Raw genomic sequence first — 24,580 nt, forward strand, 5'->3', positions numbered from 1 at the left:
GACGACTGACACTGCCGCCACCAAGCTGCTGCTTGCACCGTGACCTGTAGGCACCGCACTCCGCCCGCACCGCCTCGCTTCACTTCACCATCCTGGTCTCACCGATGCTGTCGTGCACACTGATCATGACTTCCGTGACCGCATCGTGGATTGGGGACACCACGCATAAGTCTCACAACTCACCGCCCCATCCCACAACGCAGTCTGGACTGCACCGTGACTTGAGGGCACTACATACTGATGGATTATGTTGCTTACAGCACCGCGGTAGCCCCGGACGGAGCTACCGATTGGGAACTACAGTGTTTTCAAGGAATTTTTGCAAATCCTGAATTATTCTGCAAAGTGCATATTTTTAAGTAACTGTATGTTGGATATTTATCGTTTGGTCTTGTTTTACATATATAAAAATATTTAATATTTTTCTAAACTGGTGTAGTGTTTTTTTGTAGTGTTTTCACAATATTACTGTTGGTTATGTGCAAATGCTTTACACACTGCCTCTGAGATGTCTGACTGCTCGTGCCAAGCTACCAAAGGGGTAAGCAGGGGTTATTTTTGGAGAGTAACTCCCTTACCCTGACTAGGAAGAAGGATCCCTATTTGGACAAAGGTGCAACCCTTTGCCAACTAGAGACCCCCATTTCTAACAAGGTTTCTGTGTACAGCCTCTGGTCTTGACCTGATCTCCCCCTCTGCTATATGTTTGATTCATCAACCCATTTCCAATTAGGAAAGGAACTTTGTGTACATAGCTCTTTTCCTGGCGGAGTTAAAAGCAACTTTAATACAAATGATCAAGTAATATATCTAGCTGCCTTAGATGAAAGCATGAACATTTGTTTAAGATTATATTGGCCTAACCTGCGCTGGAAGGGGGGGTAAAGAATCCAGCTTTAAAGCTGGGAAAGTACAGTGTGTGATATTGGTGAGTAATAGCAGTGGGAGTGCGAAATCTCATGAAAGACTTCCTTATGACATATTTAGGGTACCTGGGAATGCCCAAACTCTATGCCTTGAATATTATCACATTGATATATAAGATACAAAAGAAGGGGAAATATTGGGGATTCTTGGCCTTTATAGTAGCTGGCGTGGTGGATTTAATGAAAAGGGCTAGGTTACATCAGTGTCTTTTTCTTTTCAAGGCTGTCACCTGTTGACTTGTAACCAAGATCTTTAGCATCCTAAATACTTACATTAGGACTTTTATTATGGATGGGCAAAAAAGCAGATTCAATAAGACAAAAAACGTGCAGATGGATAATGAAAGAAGAGTGGGTTTGAGAAGATCTTGCCCGATTCTGAGAGATATTAACTTGCTGCTGTCTTAGGGAGTTTGGAACAATGTTTCAGTCACTATGCCATGATGGGACCTAATGAGTATGTTAGTGAAACTATGACATTTACCCATGAATCTAAGCATCATTTGGTACATTTGGGAACCCCCAAATACTTTACGAAGATTAGGTTTTAGATTAGTGTAACCTAAATACTTTACGAAGATTAGGTTTCAAATTCTAGAATTTCCACTGCACAACTATTGCCAAGGGGGCCCACACTTACACCTATATGGTCTAGGGAGCAGTTGCCCAGAGATACATCAATTGCAGAGATAATATGAGCAGTCAAGGGGATCAGCACATTTGGGCAAATCTTGCATGAAACCAGGTTACAAGGTTGCAGGAGGAATTTATTTATTCCAAGCCAGGCAAACATTTTAAGAGTTAGTTAGAAGAAAACATTTTTTTTAATAAATCTGTCAAACCATGGAAGACCTTTGTGATACATGGTCTAAAGACATGGTAATAAAATGGGGGCCAGAGGTAATTATAATAAATTAAGCTAATGAAGCCAAATGAGCAACATAATACATACTGTATTGCATGGGGGACCCATGTTTGTCAATCACTATATTATACCATATTTAGATATTATATGCATGCCGAGTTACATTGATAGATGCCAGAATTTAATTAAAACTGTTACAGATGTGAGAATCAAGTGGGGACTTTGAGTAACAAATGTATGACTACAGTGTATTGAAATAGATGTTTTACAACTAAAAATGGGACAAGCATGGCTCTCCACTCAAAGATAGTGGTATTGGGTAAACCCTATTGGAATGAGCTGCAATCAAACTGTTCATGTCGTATTTCTAGGATACTTGCTCCCCATCAGGCAAGTGCATTGACCTTAAAAGATCAAATAAAAGCTGTTCATCCTGTGACTGGCTTTGAGAAGGCAAAACTACTGCTTCCCTAGAAAAAATGTACATGTTCCAATATTAACAAGCATTGGCATAGCTAAAAGGTCTCGCTTTTGGGACCTTATAAGTGTTTACCCATGCCGCGCTGAGTACTGGCTCACTCTTGGGTCTTGTAGTCCTGATGCATCACAGAGAGCCCGTGGTAATGGAAAGCCCCAGATTTGTGACCCTAGTGAGGCGCATGGTGATTGCCTTTTCCCTTACCATCCTCAGCTGTTTGTGAGATGTACATGCCCCAAATGACGTCAAAAATAGCCAGTACAGTGTATTGGTCTCTTTGACCTTACAAGCTGTGAAAGTTGTGTGAGCGCCGCTAACCACAACCTTTGTATGACTAGCCCTGCATTGTCATGATTAATACGACTTCATTCAGATGAGTGTGAAACACTACTTCTGTTTACAGGGAACATAACCCGCGCATGTCCGCAGCTGATACCGGGACAATGCTAGGAAAGCGCCTAGAGGCACCGCTCATGTGATCTCAAGCTTCAACATGGCAACATTTTAAGAGAAGATGAAAATAAATCAGCTTTCACAACAAAGATGATTATTCTATGTGCCCTTAGTACAACCAGCGGAGCCCTCCACGGTATCGCACTCTACAGGCATGTTAGAACAACCAGACGTTCTCTTCCCTTTGTTTTTAATGCATGTCTTATTTAATTTGATATATGCTTGTTTTGTGTTTCTCGTCCTTTAGGGCTTCTTTTTCAGTTTTAATTAAGCACTCTTCCAAGAGTGTGTGTGTTTTAGAAGCAACACCAGCACATCCAAATTTAACCTTTTTAAGTTTAACACAACAAACATGATGCACAACAGGCACGCTAGATAGGAGAGACAGCCATCTAACACAGCTGTCCGGTAAGCCTTCTTACAACACCTCCTTTTTTTTTGTGACGCGTTCATGCAAAAAAATAAACAGTAATGTATATCCAACAGGTACGTTTGTTGAATTTCATTCAGAAAACATTGTTTCCATTCACCAACGGGAATATAAATCTATCAACTTCCTGGAGGAAACGTGGTACAATGCATGCAACCTTTTGATATCAGTGCACTTCAGTAAGCATCTATTACAGTTCATTTATTGTGTCTTTACGTGACAAGTTTATACCGCCCAAAGTAATTAATTTACAAATGTCACCACAGATTTGCACTTCAAAATACACTAAGATTTTTTAAATCTCGATTACAAAACAGGACATTTATTGCATTGAATAATCTTACAAAAGTGGCGGTGACACGCGCGGAAAGGTACTGGTGAACATAATGTTATAGTGACCATCTTTTTACATCGCAATTGTTCAGCATTCGGGGTATTTTAAACAAGTGAACATCAAATGAATTACAGATCTGCACCATTGATTGGGAGAAAGAGAGCGAGAGATGGGGAGAGAGAGCGACCAAAAGAAAGAGAGAGCGGGAGAGACAGAGAGAAAGAGAGAGAGAAAGCGAGAGGAGAGCGAGCGAGAGAGAGAACGCAAGAGAGAGAGAGCCCGGGAGTGCTGCGTGCGAGCGCGGGCAGTCTGCTCTTTTTCGAAGCACATACTCATGCTTGTGGCTCGCCCCTGCTCGCTCCCGCAAGGTGGATGCCGCAACAAGCACGAGCATGTGCTTTGAAAAAGAGCAGAACGACGACTAAAGGTCCTCCTATGCAGCGTATACAGCGCATGCGCCCTGCATAGGCGAGACCTAAAAAGGCAGATAGATAGTTTGTGGAGTGACAGGTTTGACACCAGTAGTGGCATGGGAATGTCGAGGGGAGTGGGGTGAATAACTGAGTGTGTGTGCAGCACTTTCCCTAATCTATGTTTTAAAATAGATAGTAATGTCACTGACAAAATGTAAGAAAAACTTTGAAGTGCCTGTGAAAGCAAACACAACAAGGTGATAGACGGACCGCTGAAACTTTTCAACCGATCACCCCCAGACAAGAGATCTGGGTTTAATCCATCGTTCTTTTGCTCACTATGCCATTACAGTTTGGACCCATCCATATGCAAATCAGTCTTGACACTACTCCTCATGGGAACAGTCCAGCCCGAACTGCAGGCCAGGTCCACCCTGGACCAGAAACAAGCATCCTTGGACCAGTTTCAGTGGTTGTGAAAGTAACACCAAAAAATAGCTTTGAATGTAATTCATAAAAAACTAAACCCAACTACAATCAATAGCGCACATATTTCCATGAGAAACATTTAATTAGCGTGTTTGTGGGTTTATATTTATACTGGATTTTTTATTTTAGGTCTGTGATTTAAGTATATTATTTTTGTTTTTCCAGTCAAATTTTAGATAACTTTAATGTAACCACGAGCCAAAGCTAATAACAAATTAGAATAGTATTCTTTCCCCAATACCATTTGTGAGGGAGTAAAAATACAAAAAGAACAAAATTCGAAACAACTGGAGAAGATACATATTTTAGTGTGGATATAACTTTTAATAATATGGAAGGATCATTATGGTGGAAACACTACGATCGATTCCATATGAAATAAATTGTACTTATGGATCAATGAGATTGGAGTGATATCATTGGTATGGATATGATTCTGGCAGACCTTTTTCTTCATTGTAGAGAGACATGGGTGCCGTATATAGAGCTGCTGGCGAACACTATTTCCAGGGGCTCCCCGATACCAGACGTCTGGAGGGGAGCTGAAATGATCCCAATTTTCACAAAAGGGGATCGTGCAGACCCTGCGAATTACAGGCCAATTAGCCTAATTGCATGCATTCAGAAGGTGGTGGCTAGGCTTGTATTACACAGGATTCAGAATTGGATAGACGATTCTGGGGTTATGTCCGCACTACAGGCAGGCTTTCGCCCTTTTACCAGCACCATGGATCAAGTTTTTAGATTTTCTAATATATATTGGAAGTGGGTTATCCTTGGGGAGGCACTCTTTACGCAGCCTTTGTCGATTTGATATCGGCATTTGATCTTGTTCCACGCTCCAGGCTGTGGCGAGTGCTTCATGATTAATGTATGCCACAAGAACTCCTCATCTTCCTAATCAAATTTCACAAAAACAATTATGCACAGGTTAGGTGGGGCAACCAGGGCCAGGTCACTGATAAATTCAATGGGTATTTTAAATCTCCACCTCTGGGCCGGAAGCTCCGCCTCCAAACCGCAAGCTCCGCCTCTGGCCCAGAAGCTCCGCCTCCGGGTCGTAAGCTCCGCCCCCAAGCCGGAAACTCCGCCTCCGGGCCGGAATTTACGGCCCGAGTTCGGACGTAAAGTTAGTAGTCTTAAATCTATTCTGTGAATACCGAAAGTAGTAAGTTCATTCTGTGAATCCCGAAAGTAGTAAGTTCACTTTGTGAATCCCGAAAGTAGTAAGTGCATTCTGTGAATACCAAATAGTAGTAAGTTTAGGATTTAGTCTTAAGTTCATTCTGTGAATCGGGCCCCGAATATTTATTTTTTTAATGATTGTGTTTGGATCACCCTGTACAAAGCATTGATTGAATAGATTAACCCACAAACGTTCCCTTGACCTTAGGGATCTCAGGATGTAATAAGTATGAAATGTTGGATTTTTTTAATTGTTTGTTGTTTTACTGTAATGTCTTTTATGACTTGTGTCGAAATAAAGACTTATTTGACTTGACGTGATATCATTGGTATGATCCAACAATTTGAGTCTTGATAACGACTGTTACCTTTAAAACATGTTCTGGCTGGTTTGAACATTAGGCTGTGTTGGAACTGTATTATAAGACTGAAGAAATAAAAGCAACGATGTTCTGAAATAATGTCAGTTTGGTAATCTTCGAAGCATGGGAATGAATCGAATCCATTGTACAGGAAAGACATGTTGTAGGGTTTGATCAATAAGTGCCATGGTTCTTTCTTTATCACATCTTATTAATGGCCATCAATTTGCCAATCCATTTGCCGTAAACAAGTACACATATGTGTTTATTTTGCCTGAGGTGTACTAGATGTGTTTTTACAAATGTAGTCAATGTAAAAGGCATTCATTTTTTTTTTTACAACAATTTATTTAACAATTTTTAATTTAAAAAAAGAGTATATAGAACCTTTTTTCTTAAGGTTATTGTTTACGTAAACATTCCACAATGTATGCTTAAGTAGCACAGAATGAAAGAACGTACACCTCATCAAGAGGATTAGTTGAGTATATCCATTATAACTGAAACTGTTCAACTTCATGGAGCAACAATCAAAACAGTTAGGTTAAGAAAATAATGATCAGAAGTAGCATGTCAATATATAAAATAGGAAGGCACACCACTGCTCTAGCGGCAGCATGTGAAAGTCATAGCTTTAGAGGTCCCCTGATTCTAGGACATATTTCTGTCCTGGAGTGGGCTTTGAAAGCTTTATAATGGGATTTCCATTGAAATGAATGGGAGGGGCATGACGAGTTACCCTTGTCATTAGCAGCCAAGAGGTTAAGCAGAGCCTTTCAATAATTACTAAACGTTCTCAAGGACATTCCAAGAAATGAATCAGTGGTGCCCAATGTGGGGGTCATCAAGGCTCCTGTCTCTGGAACTCAGGGGCATATGTTTAGAAAGTGGCGGACTGCGGATTAGCTCTATAATTGCTAATGACGCACCCAGTCACTTTAGAAACGCAGGGATGCACCGTATTTACAATACGTATTTACAATACTGCGTTTCTCAATGCACTCGCACTAAATTCAGTTGCACCCAGGCACCCTTGCACAATAGTGATGAGGGAATGATTGTTTATGTGCAGGAAGGGACACCTTCTTGCACATACATTTTCATTAATGGCATTTGGCTGTTTCTATGTGTGCTGCACAATGCAGCACACATAAAAACAGCAAAAACGAGGAGTAACAAAGCATTTCTCCTCATTTCCCCAGGTTAAGACCAGGTTCTCCTTAATCTCAATTTTGCCGTTGACTCCTATTTTTTTGCCACCCTTGTAAATAGGGGGCAGTGTCAAAATCAATGGGTGTTGCAGCAGAACGCCCCCCACAATACCCATTGCCCACCCCTTTCATGCTATGTATAGCGTGAAAGGGGGCCTTATTTACAAGGTGGCGTTCAGCCATGTTAAGTGGCTTAACGCTGCCTTGTAAATAAGGTGAAGCCCTAATTGTCACATGAACGTTGTTCAAAGTGACGTTCCTGTGGCGATAGGAGCTTGTAAATATCCCCCTTGGCTTCTTTAGCAGTTGGCACAAAAGACACTCCTTTCAAATGACGAAACATAAAAGATATATGACCACTACTACCAAAAAATGTTTTAACAAAGAGTTCAATGTGAATGTCTCCTCATTCTGTGCATATGTATGACTCAGCACTCCAATATCACGTTACTTCCCCTCCCCAGAACTCCACCCCCACTGCATGTGTCTCACATCATTCGGAGGTGAAACAAAGCAATGGCAAGAGACTTGGACCAGATCTGGAAAGTCATATTACGGTTGCAAACTCGGCCATTTTGCAAATTACAGAGTTTGCAACCACAAAATGACCGTTATGCAGTAAACTGGTGATGATAATTGGGTTTACTCACCAATTCCGAATCTCAGATAGGAAGGGGGTGTTGAAAGAGGTGTCCCCACCTAACCACAATTCTGAATTGTATGTACAATGGTGTGAGACTGCAATTGCTGCCGCAAGCCATTAAAACGTTGCAGATTCCTCAGAGGAGGTGGAAACAGAGATGCAAAGGGGAAGCTGTCTGTCTCTATTGAACAACTTCCCCTTTGTGAATTATGCCAGGTAACCTCGGGTTCAGGGTGTGCTTCAAAACGGTAAACATTTCTTTTACTTCAGCACCAGTTCCTTTTATGAGCCACAGGCTGCCTTATTAAAACATGTTTGCCTCTTGGAAATGCAAACACAGGGATGGTGGGCCCTCCTTCCTTGCTCTTTTTGTAGCAAGTCAACAGGTTTGCAAAAAGTGACCTGCCTCATTACTATTCATGAGGCAGGTTGTTTTGTGAGCCCCTGCAACTGGAGATTTTGCAATGTAACCTGTTAGTACATAGGCTGCAATACAAAATTAAAAACTGGTGGCAAGAAGAAGTGAGCAATGTGCAACCACTTTATATGGCCAGTCGCCTCATATAAAGGGCTCTAATTGTGTATAATTCTGCCAAATTACCCAACTCCTTACTTTGAGGGAGCACCAAGAAGGGCCCCATACACACTGAACACCCTGACTGATTCTCTTCTGTTCTTTTACTCTGTATACCAGGGTTCTTCAAAATGTAGCTCATGGGCTTCTGGGAGCTCTCCACCCACCTGTAAGTAGCTCTCCTGTGTTCATTCCAGTCTACTAAATTTGAAGCTTTTGCTTGCTCCAATTAATATATGTGTACAAAATTGAAATGTGTTCATCTGAGACGAACGTGTGTGTTTTTTTTTTACCTCTTTAGGTAATAAAATATTTAAAGCTGATATTTAAGTGAAAAATCATGTGACATTGCGGGAGATTAATTACTAATTTGACTTTGGTGCCAGAGGTATTGCGCTATGACTGCTATGTATTACCCATATAAAGGCATTCCAAATTGACAAAGCCTTTTTTGCATTGCTTCGTACAACTCTGCCTGATGCATTGAAGTGAGCACTGCTGGCAACCATGTACTGAGGTGACCGCCACTGGTAATCTTGCATGGGGTGCGACTAATGTAATTTTGTCTGATGTGGTCAATATTATTACAAATCTAATATGAGTGGCTCCGGATGGTTCTGACTGAACATAAGTAGCTCTTATTACAGAAACGTTTGGAGACCCCTGTTCAGTGCAATTTTTTTAAAGTACTGTAACTTGTAGATTTCTGTCAACCACTGTTGGCAGGGTGGGTATGTCACCAGAAAGCACTTGAGCAGGATGCCTTCTTTTGTGGTTATTAGTGAATTTGTGCAGTTCTTTTCTCTCTGTGTTATCTTGTAGAATAAATATGCATTAGTCCCTGGATTATACATCCCAAAGCCCTTTTCCTTGCCACGCCAGTGCTGGTCCCGATAAGTATTAAGAGCTACACTCAATTGTAGACTATGGAGAACATTAGATTAGAAATGCATTTATTTTACCCATGCTCCTTATTCTATGATTGTGAACATATGTGTTTTGAAAGGAGAATACAATATTTTTCCTGGACACTTAATTTAAGACCTTGTGAAATTCACTCAGAGGAGATCTGAACTAATGAAACAGAGAATGACTATGGGCCCTATTCACAGAACTAACTTAAGACAAAATCCTAAACTTACTACTGTTTGCATTCAGAGAAGTTAGGATTTTGTCTTAAGTTTGTCTTAAGACAGACTTAAGTTAGGATTTTGTCTTAAGTTTGTCTTAAGACAGACTTAAGTTAGGATTTTGTCTTAAGTTTGTCTTAAGACAGACTTAAGTTAGGATTTTGTCTTAAGTCTGTCTTAAGACAAACGTAAGACAAAATCCTACCTTTTGTGAATACTAAAAGTAGTAAGTTTACGATTTTGTCTTAAGTTAATTCTGTGAATCGGGCCCTTTGAAACCAGACCCCAAAATGTGTCCCATGTACTTTGATGTAAGACTATTAGTGAGGTAACAGATTTCCTTTCACAGTGGAGTGAGAATAGTGGGGCTGCCTGCATTTCCATCTTTCTCACTAGTCCAAGTGAGAAGCATTATTAAGGATGATGTAGTCCTCCTTTTATTATCCCTAATGACATATTTCAAGAAATCTATTATTCCTTCATCTAAAACTTGCTTTTGAGATCCACATAAGGACTTTGTAATTTTATTTGGTGATTAACCGTGAAATCCATTTGGGCTATGATTTCAATTGTTGGAATTTCACCCGAAGCGATAAATCCGGTTGCTACTTCTTCGGGTAAGCCGCTGCTCCTTTGAGGCTTCTTCATTTTTTTTTTTCACTAGCTCTCTTTGGAAAACATGTTCTTGCAGAACAGTTTAGTATCCTCTGTTGTGGAGTAGGGCTAAAATAACATGGAATATGATGGAATTCTGGTACCCACATCTTTAGTTGTAATGAATTCCAGTTCTTGACTTAATATTTGCCTGACTGTGTCATGGTGTCTTCCGCTCGCACAGTTAAGATTGGCTTAAAATGGTGGTACTTTGACACAAGGTGAAAATAGCTAATTTTTGATTTAATGGCAAAGCCACTGTTTTTCTATGTCAAGTTTAAACTCTCTTTGAACTTTTAGTTTGTATAGAAAATGTTACTGACTTTTTTGTATTTTTATTTATCATTGTATTTTGGCATATGATGGTGGCTTTGCACACGTAATAGTGGGAATTTTGACATATGACAGTGGTTTTTTTTGGCTTATGATGTTGGCTGTACGTACAAATTAATTATGGTGGGTGTGTGTCTTATGGTATTGGTGATTTGTCAGAAGTTGATGGTTGGTATGTTGAAGTATGATAGTGGTAGTGTGGAGTTCTGATGGTTGGTGTGTTGATCTTTGATTAACGTTTTGTGGATGTTTTGGATTATAATGTTGAGCATGTGGAGGTACGTTGGTGGATGCATTGGCATATAATGTTGGCTGTGTTGGCACATGATGGCGGATGTCCTGGTGTATGATATTCATTGTGTGATTGTATGAAGGTTAGTGTGTATGATGGTGGGAGTGTTATCATATGAAGCTGGATGTGCTTGTGTATGATGTTGATTGCGTGATCATGTTGGGTGTGCTGTGATATGGGGGTGGCTCTGTTGGGGTATTATAATGGATGTATGGACATACGATGGTGGCTGTACTGGGGTATGATATTGCTTGATTGAATGTATGGTGGAGGGTCCTTAGGCATGTGGCAGTGCTTGTGTGGAAGGATCATGGTACGTTTGATTATGGATAAGTTGGTGTATGTTTTTTGGTTATATTAGCGTATTGCATTAGGTGTATTCGTGCATGGCAATGGGTGTGTTGATGTATGACCGTGGGTGTGTTGGCGTATAACAGTGGGTGTGTTGGCATATAACAGTGGGTGTGTTGGCATATGGCAGTGGGCATGTTTCAAAGTAATGCTGGGCATGTTGGAATGTTATGTGGATTGTGGAAAAATGATGATGATTGCTGATATATTATGCTGGTTGTATGGAATCATGATGATGGATGTGCACCCTACCTTCCTGCATTCCCTCAGTGTTCCATTCAAGCCCTTCCTGGTATCCACTATCTGTGCCTCAGGACCTCTAGCAGCCCCCGAACCTCTAGCAACCCAGTCTTGCCCCGCCAACCACTCTATGTTCCTTCTCAGCCCCTGCAGGCCTTTTGTTCACTCCCACATCACCTCTATGCACTTTTGTCCATTACAGCCCATCTTTGTCCTCTGTCCCCTGTCATCTTGTAGTCCTTGTGCTTCACCATGCCCTGGATTTGAAACGACATCCCCGTATAAATCAGGATTGCCTTAATGCTGCTCTAATTTCAGAAAGAGTTGAAGACTCACCTCCATAAAGAAATCTACAACACAAAGTTTTAACTGTCCACAATTTTCCTATCACTTGTTGACGTTATGCTTTTCTTTGACCATGTACAGTGCTCTGCTGGCTTTTGCCTAGGATTGCGCTATGGAACTACCATACAAATACATACATGTATTACATACATGCATGTCCTATCTTTTCAGACCGTCTATGTAGTTCAATTAGCATAGCCAGCAGGTGTGGCTCATAAGTGAAAATGCAAGCCAGACCTGTTGGCTTTCCAAAAGTAACTTTCTTAAAAAATCTATCCTGATCATGAAATAAGTAGTTCCTTCGCAATTTTCAGTGCCATAGCAAGGCACGGGCTCCTCAGATTCCCCCTTGGTCTTCACTCGAATGCCCTGGTTGGTAGCAGGTTCAGAACCTCCATTGCGGCCTCCATAATTTGGCTGGTTTCTGCTGCACCTTAGTGTTCCCTGACCCTCGGATGCGGCGGTGTCCCCAATTCACTATTTTGCTTTCCATGCGGGTTCTGACACTGTCGGGCCTACATAATACATTATGGGGTGACTTCCCTCCATCATGCTGGAGCCCCAGTATGCAGCAGGCGGGAGGATTAGCTTGGATGAAGATTCATTCAGCACATTTCTCATTCCTCAACATATATACTTCTTAACCGTATTTTTCAAGAATTACTTTTCTTCTAATGCCATACATTTGGACATGAATGTTGTTTTTTCTTATTAATTCCCAATCCAAGGTGGCAAACCTTTTTAGATGACCTCACTTCCTGTTTGGCACTATAAAAAGGGCATCCATTTTGAGTCCAGTTGTTTTGCAATTGTTTTTGCATGATTGATCGCTCACTGTACTCTGTGGATTTACAGCCTTCTCCAGTTTCTGTTTGTTTCATTCTTGCTTTCACCTTCCTGCTTGGCTTGGACAGCTAGAATGTGTGTTTGGTCTCTAGTTTTTTCCTTTCTGCAGCCTATTATTTCTTAAGCAATACTAGATTTCCAGATACCATCTCACACAAGACATTGTTGCTAGTGGTAGTCGGCCCTTCCTATGCACAAAGAAGATCCTCCAATTGGCCCAGAAGTCCTGCTCTAGACAGGTTGTGACATCGCTAGAATCTAAAATTGCTTAGCTTGGCAGAATTACAAAGGCCTATCTGAACACTTTTCAGATCCATTTCGCCTTTAAGACCCATATTTATGCCAGAGACAGATCCAATGTGGGGTTTATTGGGAGGAACACTACTGAGAACGCCTTGGCATGAGCCATTCCATTAGTTGCTGATCTCTTTTGGACAACTTTCCAGTTTACCCTGTTGAAATGTTCTGCCCAGAATACTGCAACAAAGTCAAGGTTCCTTGTACTTGCATACTTTTATCACCAAGCTCAAGAAAGATGGAATGGCCAGGAGTGGGCGGGTTAAGATGGTATGAAATATGAACTTGCAAGAGTGGCCAGACTAGTGTACTTACAGGGTCTTGCCAAAGTAACTATTCAGATCGAAAGTCATCCACAAGAAAGGCGATTAGAAGATCTAAAACAATCCCAATCCACACCCCTTCTAGACCTGCATTTAAGACACCGTCAAGGGCCTCTGATCCTGACGATGAACCCATGCAAATGGGTATCACCAGCGGACCTTTGACTGACAAAGAAAGATTAAGGAGGCATAAACAAGGGCTAGGCTTCCACAACAGACAGGTCAGCTTCTGAGTTCTTGCAATATACACCCTGTTTGTCTTCCTAAGGAGTCAGAAAACTAGAAAGTTAACCCCTAGTGTAGGAAATAAAGGAACGTTTCAATCAAACTCTCCCGCCTTCTCCTCTGAAATACTTAAGATTTGTCCTATTTCAAAGGGGACTACTAGCTCAGCCTCAATATCTCTCTGCGCCAGTTCTTAAATACTGCGGAGCTTCCAATGTCTATAAGTGTGTATGGATATTCAATGGGCTTCAGACCATCAGACGCCAGTGCAAAGAAATAAAGTTCCAGTTGCAGTAGTAGCTCTTGATGAAACTTTTGTGGCTTCAAGCCTAGTCAGTGAGGAAACTCAATTCTTACCTCTCCGAATTGCTGCCCATTATGAGATACTCCTCATTAATTTAATGTTCACCCCTTGTTACCCTATTATTTTAGGTATCAGACTAGCTAGACACAATTCATATATCAACAGACTACATAGACACAATCCATATATCAACTGGCCTGCAACAACCTTGATCCAGGGTTCAGAGTTGTGTGTCTTATTGTACAGCGTATCACATTTCTTCTACTTGAAGTTCTGAAATTCTTCATAAAAGTTCATGACAGTCAATAGCACAACTGTCTGAAAACTGTGACATCATGAATACTTTGATGTGTTCCAAAAGGCAAGTAACAAGGAGTTACCTCCACGCCATCTTTTTGATTGTGCAACAGAAATCCTTCCTGAGGTTATAGACCTTATGGGAGCCTTTTTCTTTTTCTCCCTTGGAATAGTAAACTCTGGGGGATTGCCTTAGCAGTTCAGGCTGGACTGTTCTCACTGATGCAGGGACAAGAGCGGCTGATTTGTGAGTGCTGGGTACTTACTAAGGTGTCATGGTGAGCAGAATAAAATGGACTGAATGCAGGCCTGAGTAATTACCATCTGCTATGATTATTCAAGCATTCATCCATCAATGTTTTTGCATAATTCAGTGTGACTCTCTAAATGGGACAGGTATGCCCAGACATGGGTATCGTGAACACTTTGAAACTGGAACACAGCTATACCTGGCTGGTATGCCCTAATGTGGACAAAACTGATTTTGGGCTGCTTGGGTTCAATTTCAAGGAGGACCTGGCCTGACAGAACTGGCTGAACTGTTCCCACTGGAGCAGGCCAGGATATGGCTTCCCTGAAATGAAACACAAGCACCCCAAGACCTGTTTCGCCCTCACTAGGGCTCATCAGTTGGGTATACTCTGGTTCCAGTGGCGTAGTACAGCCCCAAACAAACATTTAAATAAATCATTTGTGGTGTCACTGCCCCTCTGTTAAACCTGGCATCCTTAGGGTGGTCTTCCGCCAAATTTTGTACCTGTTTGCCTCCTATTTTTACAGATTTTTCTTGTTGGCCTTAGGACTGCCAATCAGTGCTAAAGTGCATGTGCTTCTCCCCTAAGACATGATTTAATTGATGTGTCCAAATCTGTATATTTTTTGTTTACCTGTAAGTCCCTAGTACAATGCATTACATGTGCCCAGGGGCTGCAAATTAAATAATATTAGTAGACCTGCAGCACTGATTGTTCCACCCACACAAGTAGCTCTTTAAACATGGCTCAGACTTGCCATTGCAGAGTCTGTGTTTGCAGTTTTCACTGCCGATGCAATTTGCCATTTAAAAACCCAAGCCGTAAACTACCCTTTTCTTACATATGTCACACCTAAGGTAGGCCCTAGGTAGCCCATAGGGCAGGGAGCCATGTAACTAAAAGGAAGGGCATGTAATGTTATGTTTTGCCTGTCCTGATAGTGAAAACTCCCAAACTCTTTTTTCACTACTAAGAGGCCTACCTCTCTCATAGGTCAACATTGAAAATTATTTGTTACACTAAATAAGCTATAATTCCTAATTGAGAGAAGGTAATATGTCATGTTTAGTACCTCTGGAATGATAATGGCAAATCTTTTGGAATGGTTAAATTGGATTTGTAGTTACATCTTGAAAAGGCCACTTTTAGAAAGTTGGACATTTTCCTGCTCTTAGCTCTTTGATATCTACTGCCTGTCTCTGATCACTGTCTGGGCTGGCTCACTTTGTGTATTCCCTCTAGACAGTCCCACACAAAGGATGGCTGGGTGTGACTTTATGCATCTTCCTGGAAGGAAGGGGGGAGGCATTGGGGATAACCTCAGACTTACACCTGAAAAGGCTGTGCTCTGACCACACATGAAGGGCTGCATACCCCCCTGTAGTATGTCTACAGCCCGGTCACGATGAAAAGACCTCTGTGCACTTCAAAGACCCTTCTTTAAAGTCACCCGGAATTCAAAGGCACAACTGGGCATAAGTATTGGGCCTCTGACCCCACCAACTTAGTTCACGTCTGGACCAGAAGCCAATTTGCTAGGTAGAAGAATGTGCAAAGAAGAAGAATTTGCGAAGAAGAGGCACGATCGGCCTGAACACTTGACTTTGTCTCTGTTGAGCGTGACCAATTAACACTTTGAGGGATATTTGCTACTCAGTGTCATTTTTGCATTTAATCTTTCAAAATTAATATTTCGAATTTAATTTTTAGATTTTTGTTGGTTTGGTCTTGTTTTATTTATAAAATCCTAATCTATTTTTCTAAATTATTTCAAAGTCTTTTTGTGGTGTTTCCACTGTTTTACTGTTTGCTGTATTTTACAAATACTTTATACATTGCCTCTTAAGTTAAGTGTGCCTGCAACGTACCAAGCTACCAGTGGGCGAGCACCTGTTAGTTTTTGCTGTGCAACTAATTTACCCTAACTCGGACTGTTGTTGCTGCTTGTTCAGGGTCATACTCTGCCAACCAGAAACCCAATTTCTAACACCCTTTTTGTGGCACCACATCAAATAATGAATGGAAATACAAAGCCCTTAAGGAGCATTATGTGGTGCTTCTCTCGAGAACTAAGCCGCTTTTCTCCTTTTTTGCATCCTTGCACCACATGTGTGTTTTTTATTAGATTTATTAATTTGTGGGTGCATATTGTTGGGGCTTGTGGAGGACGGCCCAAGTCTCCATGGTCTTGCCGGCTCCCAGCTGGAGCTCTTCTTGGTGTGCCGCTGCGCTGTACTCCTATGGAAACAAAGCATTTTACATAGTAGTCACGTTTAATTGGCTGTGGGAGCTTTTTCTCCCATCATCCATTTCAGTACAGAGATACGGGTACTGCAGTACCGAAATTATCTGATTGGCTGACCGCAACAACTGATTAAATGTTGGAGCCATCATTACAGGACTCAGCAACTTGGTTCCTGAGTCCTGAAATAAAAGGAAGGGTATATATGACACTAGGAAGAGTGCACCCTAAATACCAGGTTGATAGGGCGAGTTCTATCAAATATATTTATTGTTACTGGTATTGAGGTTCCGGCCACTGCAACTGCAGTACCCAGCGAAGCACTAAATTGCGGTACCACAGCATTAACAAACTGTAGCTAACCATCATTAACCGCAAAATCTCTCGTTTTTTTTCCATCGAGGCCCTTAAACTCATCATCTCGGCCATGATCGTTTCCCGCCTGGATTATGGCAATAGCCTCTATGTAGGGACTCCGACGTACGAGCTCAGGCGCCTCCAACTTATCCAAAATCAGGCTGCGCGTCTTATCTACAGACTCCCTAAGTGCCACTGTGTAACCCCTTTACTCAAATCCCTCCACTGGCTACCCATCTCCCAACGCTCTCTATTTAAGTTGGGCTGCCTTACACTGCTCTTGGGTTTGTTAACTCAAAACTTTGTGCCTACTCTCCCAACAGAGCCTTCGCTCCTCTACCCAGGCCCTTCCGGAGGTACCTCCCTTTAGGAGGAAAAAACAGGGAGGCCTGCGTTTCTCCATCTTGGCTCCCCGCTTCTGGAATGCCCTCCCTTTCACCAGCCGATCCCTCTCTGTGTTCACGGACTTTCGCGAAGCCCTGAAAACTCATCTCTTTTCCTTAGCTTTTCCTCTGCAATAATCTCCCGGCAACTTTTCCTTCCCATGTCAAGTCATAGCGCCAAGAAACCGCTTGGTGTTAGTGCGCTCAATAAATTTCTTCAACTTCAACTTCATCATTGTGCATGGCAAAAGACTGTGTGCAGCATGTGGATGGCCCTCTGCTGGGGTTTGCGCACAGAGCACAGTTGAAGGCCAGACAGTGGAGCTAGCCCCCATTGCACATGGCTGAAGATCTTCCATAGCAGTGGCCTTGACCATCGGTTCGCCAAACGGGTTGGGTATATGCTAAACTTAGAATATGATTAGAAAATAAGAGAAATTCAGTGAAAAAAAACAAAGGTTATGGTCTTGTGAAAGGTGCTGAAATGAGATAAGAACTACCATTTGAAAAATGGGACCAAATTATAGTTAGTTCGCTCAACAAACACTGGTGTTTTCCAGTTTTTAAGCAATTTTCTTATCTCATCTCCACAGCTAACTATAATATCATTCTCACCTTTGTTTGTTTCAGTGAATATACATACACACACTGGTTCCTGCTGTGCTCCTCTCGATGAACCCTACTCATACCCCAAATACTACGCTGCTGCACCTCAAGATCATGCACTTCTCCCCTGAACGGAGCCTTGGATGCTCCTCCAAACTGAACCCTGAACAGACACCCACCCTGGATCATGAGCAGCTCTCCCTTTGTAGACTATGTACTGTTGGCATCAGCCCCTGCTCTGCTTTCAAGTCCCCAGCCACTGCGCTTATACTGCTCCACACTCCATTATCTTGGGAGAGACGGGGCAGTACAAACTACTGGCCATTGAAATGGAAGTGAAAAGGGCCGCTTTACTGAAACAGGTGCACATCACAATATTTTTCCTGGGCATTCTGTCTTACAAAACTTAAACCTCACAATACAAAACATGACTATCTACTCTCCGACCACCACCCCTAATGTCCCCTCTCAACCTAACCCCGCCACTATCTACTTCGTATTGTACGGCAGTTCTACAGCTTGTAACCTGAACTTTCCCCTGAAGCCTATGATGGCATCTATGAACCTCTAACCAGCCCACCTTTGTATACATAACATTAACTTCCTGCCTAGTCCAGGTGAGAGGGTGTTCACCCCCTCCCTTTCAGGGAGGGTCATCAATGGCAAGGCCAATTAAACTTATGTAAACACATGCAAACTTTATAGTCCGCCACCAAGCACCTGTTCTAAGAAACAAACACTATTTTCAACGCAATCGTTCCTTTATGCTCATGTCCCAATCAAACCCCTTCTGCCCGAATAACACTAGCCGATCATAAGAAAACTGAACCATTGAGAAAAGGGAAGGGTGGTCGGACCAAACATTTCGCTCTCCTGCTCTCCCTTCCAACAGTCCCCAGGTCACCTAACCTAAAATGGTGGCAGGGAGCCCAAGAAAACACAATTTAAATACCTGTTGGGCTAGCCCTCGAAAGCAAGTAGTCCAAATTCTCTTGGCAGTGGCCCAGACTGCTCACTGTCCCAAAATTCCCAGGGGACCGACCTCCCAGCAGATGGCTGCACCCCCTCATTGGGAGAGAGGGGGCAGTACAGACCACTGAGAACTTACATTTGTGTGAAAAAGGCTGCTTTATTGTAAAAGGTGCACAATACAATACTTTACCTGGGCATTCTGGCTTACAAAACTAAAACCTCACTGTACAAAACATGACTATCTATTAAACTAACCCCTGCCCCTATTGCCCCCCACAACCTAGCCCTGCCACTATCTACTTCGTACTGTACTGCAGTTCTACAGTATGTAATCTTAACTTTCCCCTACATCCTATGACTGTATCTATTAACATCTAACCAACGTAATGTTCTACATGTAACCTTTAACTTCCTGCCTACTCCAGGTGAGAGGTTATTCACCCCCACTCTTTCGGCGTGGTTCACCAATGGCAAGGCCAAAAAAACGAATGTAAACACACGCAGAACTTTCCAGTTTACCTCTAAGCACCTGTTTCAAGTGACAAACACCATTTGCAAGGCAATCACTCCTTTATGCGCCTGTCCAATCAACTGCCTTCAGCCGAAATAATACTAGCTGACCATAAGAAAACTGAACCACTGAGTAAAGGGAAAAACGTGTGAGCCACAATTCGCCCTGAGGCGCTCCCTGCCACCAGTCACAAGGTCACCTAACCTAAAATGGTGGTAAAGAGTCAACAAAGCCCAATTTGTATACCTCTTGGGCTATCCCTTGAAAGGAAGGAGCCCACATCCTGGCAGCAGTTGCCCAGACTGTCCACTCGCCCAAAATTCCAGGGAGGCATAGCTCTCTGTGGTTGGCTGCCCTCGGCTGCCCCCCATACCCTCACTGGGAGAGAGGGAAGCAGTACAGACCACTGACCACTGAACTTTGTTTGGAAAAGGCTGTTTTATTGAAACACGTGCACATCACATTCCGCCTTACAAAACTAAAACTTCACTCTAAAAAACACTACTATCTATTCTCCAACCACCTCCACTAATGTCCCCTCACAACCTAACCGGCCAAGATCTACTTCGTATTGTACGGCAGTTCTACAGGTTGTAACCTTAACTTTCCCCTACACCCTATGACGGCATCTATGAACATCTAATCAGCTTAACTTTATATACATAACATTAACTTCCTGCCTAGTCCAGGTGAGAGGGTTTTCTGCCCCTCCCTTTCAGTGTGGTTCATTAATGGCCAGGCGAATTAAACTCATGCAAACACATGCAAACTTTCTAGTCCACCGCTAAGCACTTGTTTCAAGCAACAAACACTATTTTCAACGCAACTACTCCTCTATGAACCTGTCCCGATCAGGCCCGAATAACACTAGCGGATCATAAGAAAACTGAACCACTAAAAAAATTGATGGGCAAGTGGGCCAAATATATGCAAAGCTGCTCTCCCTTCCAACAGTCACCAGGTCACCTAACCTAAAATGGTGGCAGGGAGCCCAACAAAGCACGATTAGTAAACCCCTTGGGCTATCCCTCGAAGGTAAGGAGTCCAAATTCTGCCGGCAGTCACCCAAACTGCCTACTGTCCCGAAATTCCATGGGGACATACCTACCAGCGGTCAGCTGCACGCTAAACTCTCATTGGGAGAGAGGGGGCAGTACAAACCACTGCAAACTTACATTTGTGTGAAAAAAGGTTGCTTTATTGAGGTGCACATTACAATATATTTGCTGGGCATTCTGCCTTACAAAACTAAAACCTAACTATACAAAGCATGGGGCGTGGCCAAGCAGCATGGCCGACAGGACGTGAGCTTCACCAGCTCCGCTCCGAGGACCCGATTATCCTGCTAAAAAGATCCTTGCTGGGCTCTCCAAACGAGAGCAGATGGGCCGGAAACTTCCCTGAAACGATTGAGACCCTCACATACTCTGGGTGACTTCTGGAATCCCCGCAATCAACGTCGGAGATCCTGTAGACGAGCTGAGGGCTCCGACCTGAACTACGCGAGGCCGTGGTCTGGGTCTGCACGGGAGTGTGGCGGTGTGGGTGGCCCGCTCAGAAGAGGAGCTTCACTGTTCCGGGGCTGCTCACGTCCTCAACGGGCCTCCGATCATTGGGGACGGCGACTGGTGAGCACAGCGGAGCAACTGGCGGCTGACCTGGGGCCTCGGCGACTCCCGCCGCCCCGTACGGTGAGATTGCGGCACCCATTCCTCCCCCCGGGGCCCTGCAGAACTGGAGCTGCCGATCGAGGAGCCTTGCCCCGGATTTGTGCCTGCCAGATCCCTGGGGCCCTAGGGGACTAACGGAGGACAGTAGCGGCGCTGCGACCTGGGGATCGCTTCTGCCCCGGCCGGGCGGCCTAGCTGGGCTGGTCCGCCTTGACTCCGTGTGGGGAGCTTGCGGCCTCCGCTCTTCCCCTGGGCAATAGACTATAGCGGACCTTCCGCGGGGGGCCCGCGGTGGCTGTGAGACCTGGGGCGGCCCGAGGTGCTGTGCCCCGGAGGACGTACGTGATTTGGCGCCCCTCCCCCGATTGCACGCCATCTTGCCCGGGTACAAGGGCACTTGCCTCCATAAACTGCAACAACATACCGCCTGGAATACCCTGGCCTACATTGCACTGTAACTGTGCGCTCTCCTCGGGGGGCGTCTTTGGAGGCTTGGAGGTCGATCTACTGCCCTTTGACGGTGAGAGGAACTGCTCCGGGTGCCCTGGTTGGTGGGGGAGCCGGTTTGCGTATATCGGCCAGATCGCCAGAGATCCCGTCGCCTGATCCAGTGGGTGCACTGTGAACTGCTGGTCGCCCATCTCTTCATCAACGTGGGGGGTGCCAAAATCTTACCTCCATAGGTGTAGATACACCGGGACCGCATTGGCTGCCACCGCCTGCTCCCCTGCCTGGGTTGGACGCCACTTGGGTCGCAGCTGCCTATAGCCGCCTAATACGCTGCCGTCTCATCTGGTAATCCAGTCTTTGAACTACCACTGCATTCTATACCTAGCCGGTGGGGCCTGGCGGTAATTCTCTGAGTCGTATTGGGAGGGTACACGGTCTACCCCTCCTGATGGCGACCTACAAGGATAGGTCCTCGAAGTCCTCCCAACCCAACACCATAGTGCAGTATACTACTCCTCGTCTGCCCTCGCAGAGGATTACGCGACAGACGGGCCCGGAGGATGGTGGGGATGGCCCGCCCGAGCCTACCCAAGCAGAGATCCTGAAGGCTATTCAGGGATCCCATTCTGCCTTGGAGAGGCAGATCGAGACTGTATCCATAGATGTTAATCTACTCCGAACAGATCTCCGTAAAGTGGCGGACAAGGTTTCAGATGCAGAGGGTAATATTACCCAATTACAAACTGAAGTGGCCTCATTGCAAAAGTCAGTCGCACAACTAACGTCCACTACCCGTGCATTGGAGAGAAGAGCTGAGAACGCGGAAGGCAGGGCCCGTCGGAGTAACATCAGGGTCCTGGGGGTACCGGAAAGCCTGGAGGCGGGAAATGCTGAACGCTTCTTAGACACCTGGATCCGCACTCAGCTGTGCCCAACCGGACTGTCCAGTGTCTTTGTCATTGAACGGGCGCATAGGGCCCTTGTCCCCCCCCCCCGCGCCCGGGTGAGTCTCCTAGAGCCCTAATCGCAAAGATCCTGAACTATAAAGATCGTGACTGTATCCTGAGGGCCGCAAGGGAAATGGAGTCCCTCACAATTGAAAACAGCCGAGTTTCCATTTACCCTGACTATACCCAGCAAGTACAGGAGCAACGGAAGTCCTACTTAGGTGTTAAACAAAAACTCCGGGAAATGAAACTCCAATACATGCTCCAATACCCGGCCAAACTCAAGGTGCTCTCCCAGGGCCGTGCTCACTTCTTCGAGTCCCCGGCGGAGGTGTGGGAGTGGCTCGAAATAAGGGGAGACGACCTACCTCCTGGTGAGCGCGGTGGCCCCCGCGAAACCTGGGGGACCCGACCCCAGCGGCGTCGTCAAGGCAGAGGGAGACGCCGGTCCAGATCCCGAGGGTCTGCTGAGCCTCGGGTAACTGTGGGAGAGGATGGAGCACTCTGCATGAGAACATCGTCAACGGGGGCCGCCCCGGAGTCCCCTGGGGCGCCTGCCCCTGGTGAGGTCCTGGTCCCGGATACCTTGCAGGAAACTTTGCCCGATACAGACTTCACGGCTCCGGTGATCCCGGAGACGGGCCTTTCTGAACAACAGCTCGAGTAAGCTCTGACCTAAGGTACTGTTTTGTTAATGTTTTCTTGTCCTCCGACTGGGGGGCCTCTTCCTGGATCTTTATTGGACCAATGTTGTCTCTATCTGGTGTTGGGGGCTCTGGATGGTTGACTGAAGCGGAGGACTTGCATCCCGCTGGACGGAGATATGAGGTGCGGGGTCCACACCTTTAGGGCGAATCGACGCCCAGAATAGAACTGTATTCAATAGACATGCCCGGAGACTGTCCTGGAACATTGGGTCCTCGGGGAAGCTGGGGGGAGGATGGGTGGGATTGGTTGTTTGTGTGTGAGTGTGTGTTGAACGGGTTGTATGGGGTGGCTGTGTACGTCCTGGCACTGGCAGGGGAAGGGTGGGGTAGCGTTTTTGGTTGTTGCTGTCCTCTTGCTCGCGGGTGGGGGTTGGGAGAATGTTTTTGAAGGGGTTCTAAGTTCCAGAGTTTTTGAAGAGCGGGGTGGGGTTCGTGCGGAAAATGTTGTTGGCATTAAATGTATGATGAATCGGATCTATGTGTGGCTCACTGGCTGGGCTGACCCACCCGGTCTGACTGGAGCGTGGGCCTGGAGGTGGCAGATCGCCATGTGTGTATGCTATGGCCCGGCTGGGCGCAATCACCGACCATGGGTTTTAAATTCTTAACTTGGAATGTGCGCGGTTTGGGTACTTGCACCAAGAGACACAGGGTCCTTTCCTTCCTTAAAAGACATGGGGTCTCTGCAGCATGCCTACAGGAGACCCATTTAGATGAAGAAGGCGCCCAGCGACTTTCTAGGAAATGGAGGGTTCGGCGCTGCACTAGCTGCCCTGCCACGAGCCAAGACCCCAGGTGGGGATGGTTTCCCACCTGAATTTTACCACTCGTTCGGTGAAGTTCTGGCCCCCCTATTACTACAGGTTTATAATGAAGCCCTGAAATTGAGCGATCTTCCACCCACCATGAACCAGGGGGAAGTCTGCATGATCTTGAAGCCGTGTGGGGACGGTTCGGACCCCACGGTCTTCAGTCCTATCACCCTGATTAATACGGACGCAAAGATCCTTACTAAACTATTGGCCACTCGCCTAGCCCCACACATGACCCACTTGATCCACCCGGACCAGTGTGGGTTTATCCCTGGCCGTAATACGGCGATGAATTTGCGTGCCTGAATCATATTCTCCGCGAGGTGAGAGGGAGAGAGGATCCTCATGTGCTTGTGTCAATCGACTTAGCCAAGGCATATGACACAGTAAGCTGGGGGTATCTGCTGGAGGTACTCCAGAGGACAGGATTCGGACCGGTGTTTTGCAATTGGATCCATGTGCTCTACGGAGCACACCGTGCTAGAGTTTGACTGGGGTCGGCCCGTTCGGAGGAGTGGTGCTTGGGGAGGGGCACTCGTCAGGGTTGCCCTCTCTCCCCTCTCCTGTTTGCGTTAGCCATAGAACCCCTGGCGGTCTCTGTTCGCGCCGAGCTGGAGCAATGGGGAATCAGGGTCGGGGACACAGCGAACGTGATCTCCCTCTATGCTG

Source organism: Lissotriton vulgaris, chromosome 10 (genome assembly GCF_964263255.1).
Source record: "Lissotriton vulgaris chromosome 10, aLisVul1.2, whole genome shotgun sequence".
In the NCBI taxonomy this organism is placed as follows: domain Eukaryota; kingdom Metazoa; phylum Chordata; class Amphibia; order Caudata; family Salamandridae; genus Lissotriton; species Lissotriton vulgaris.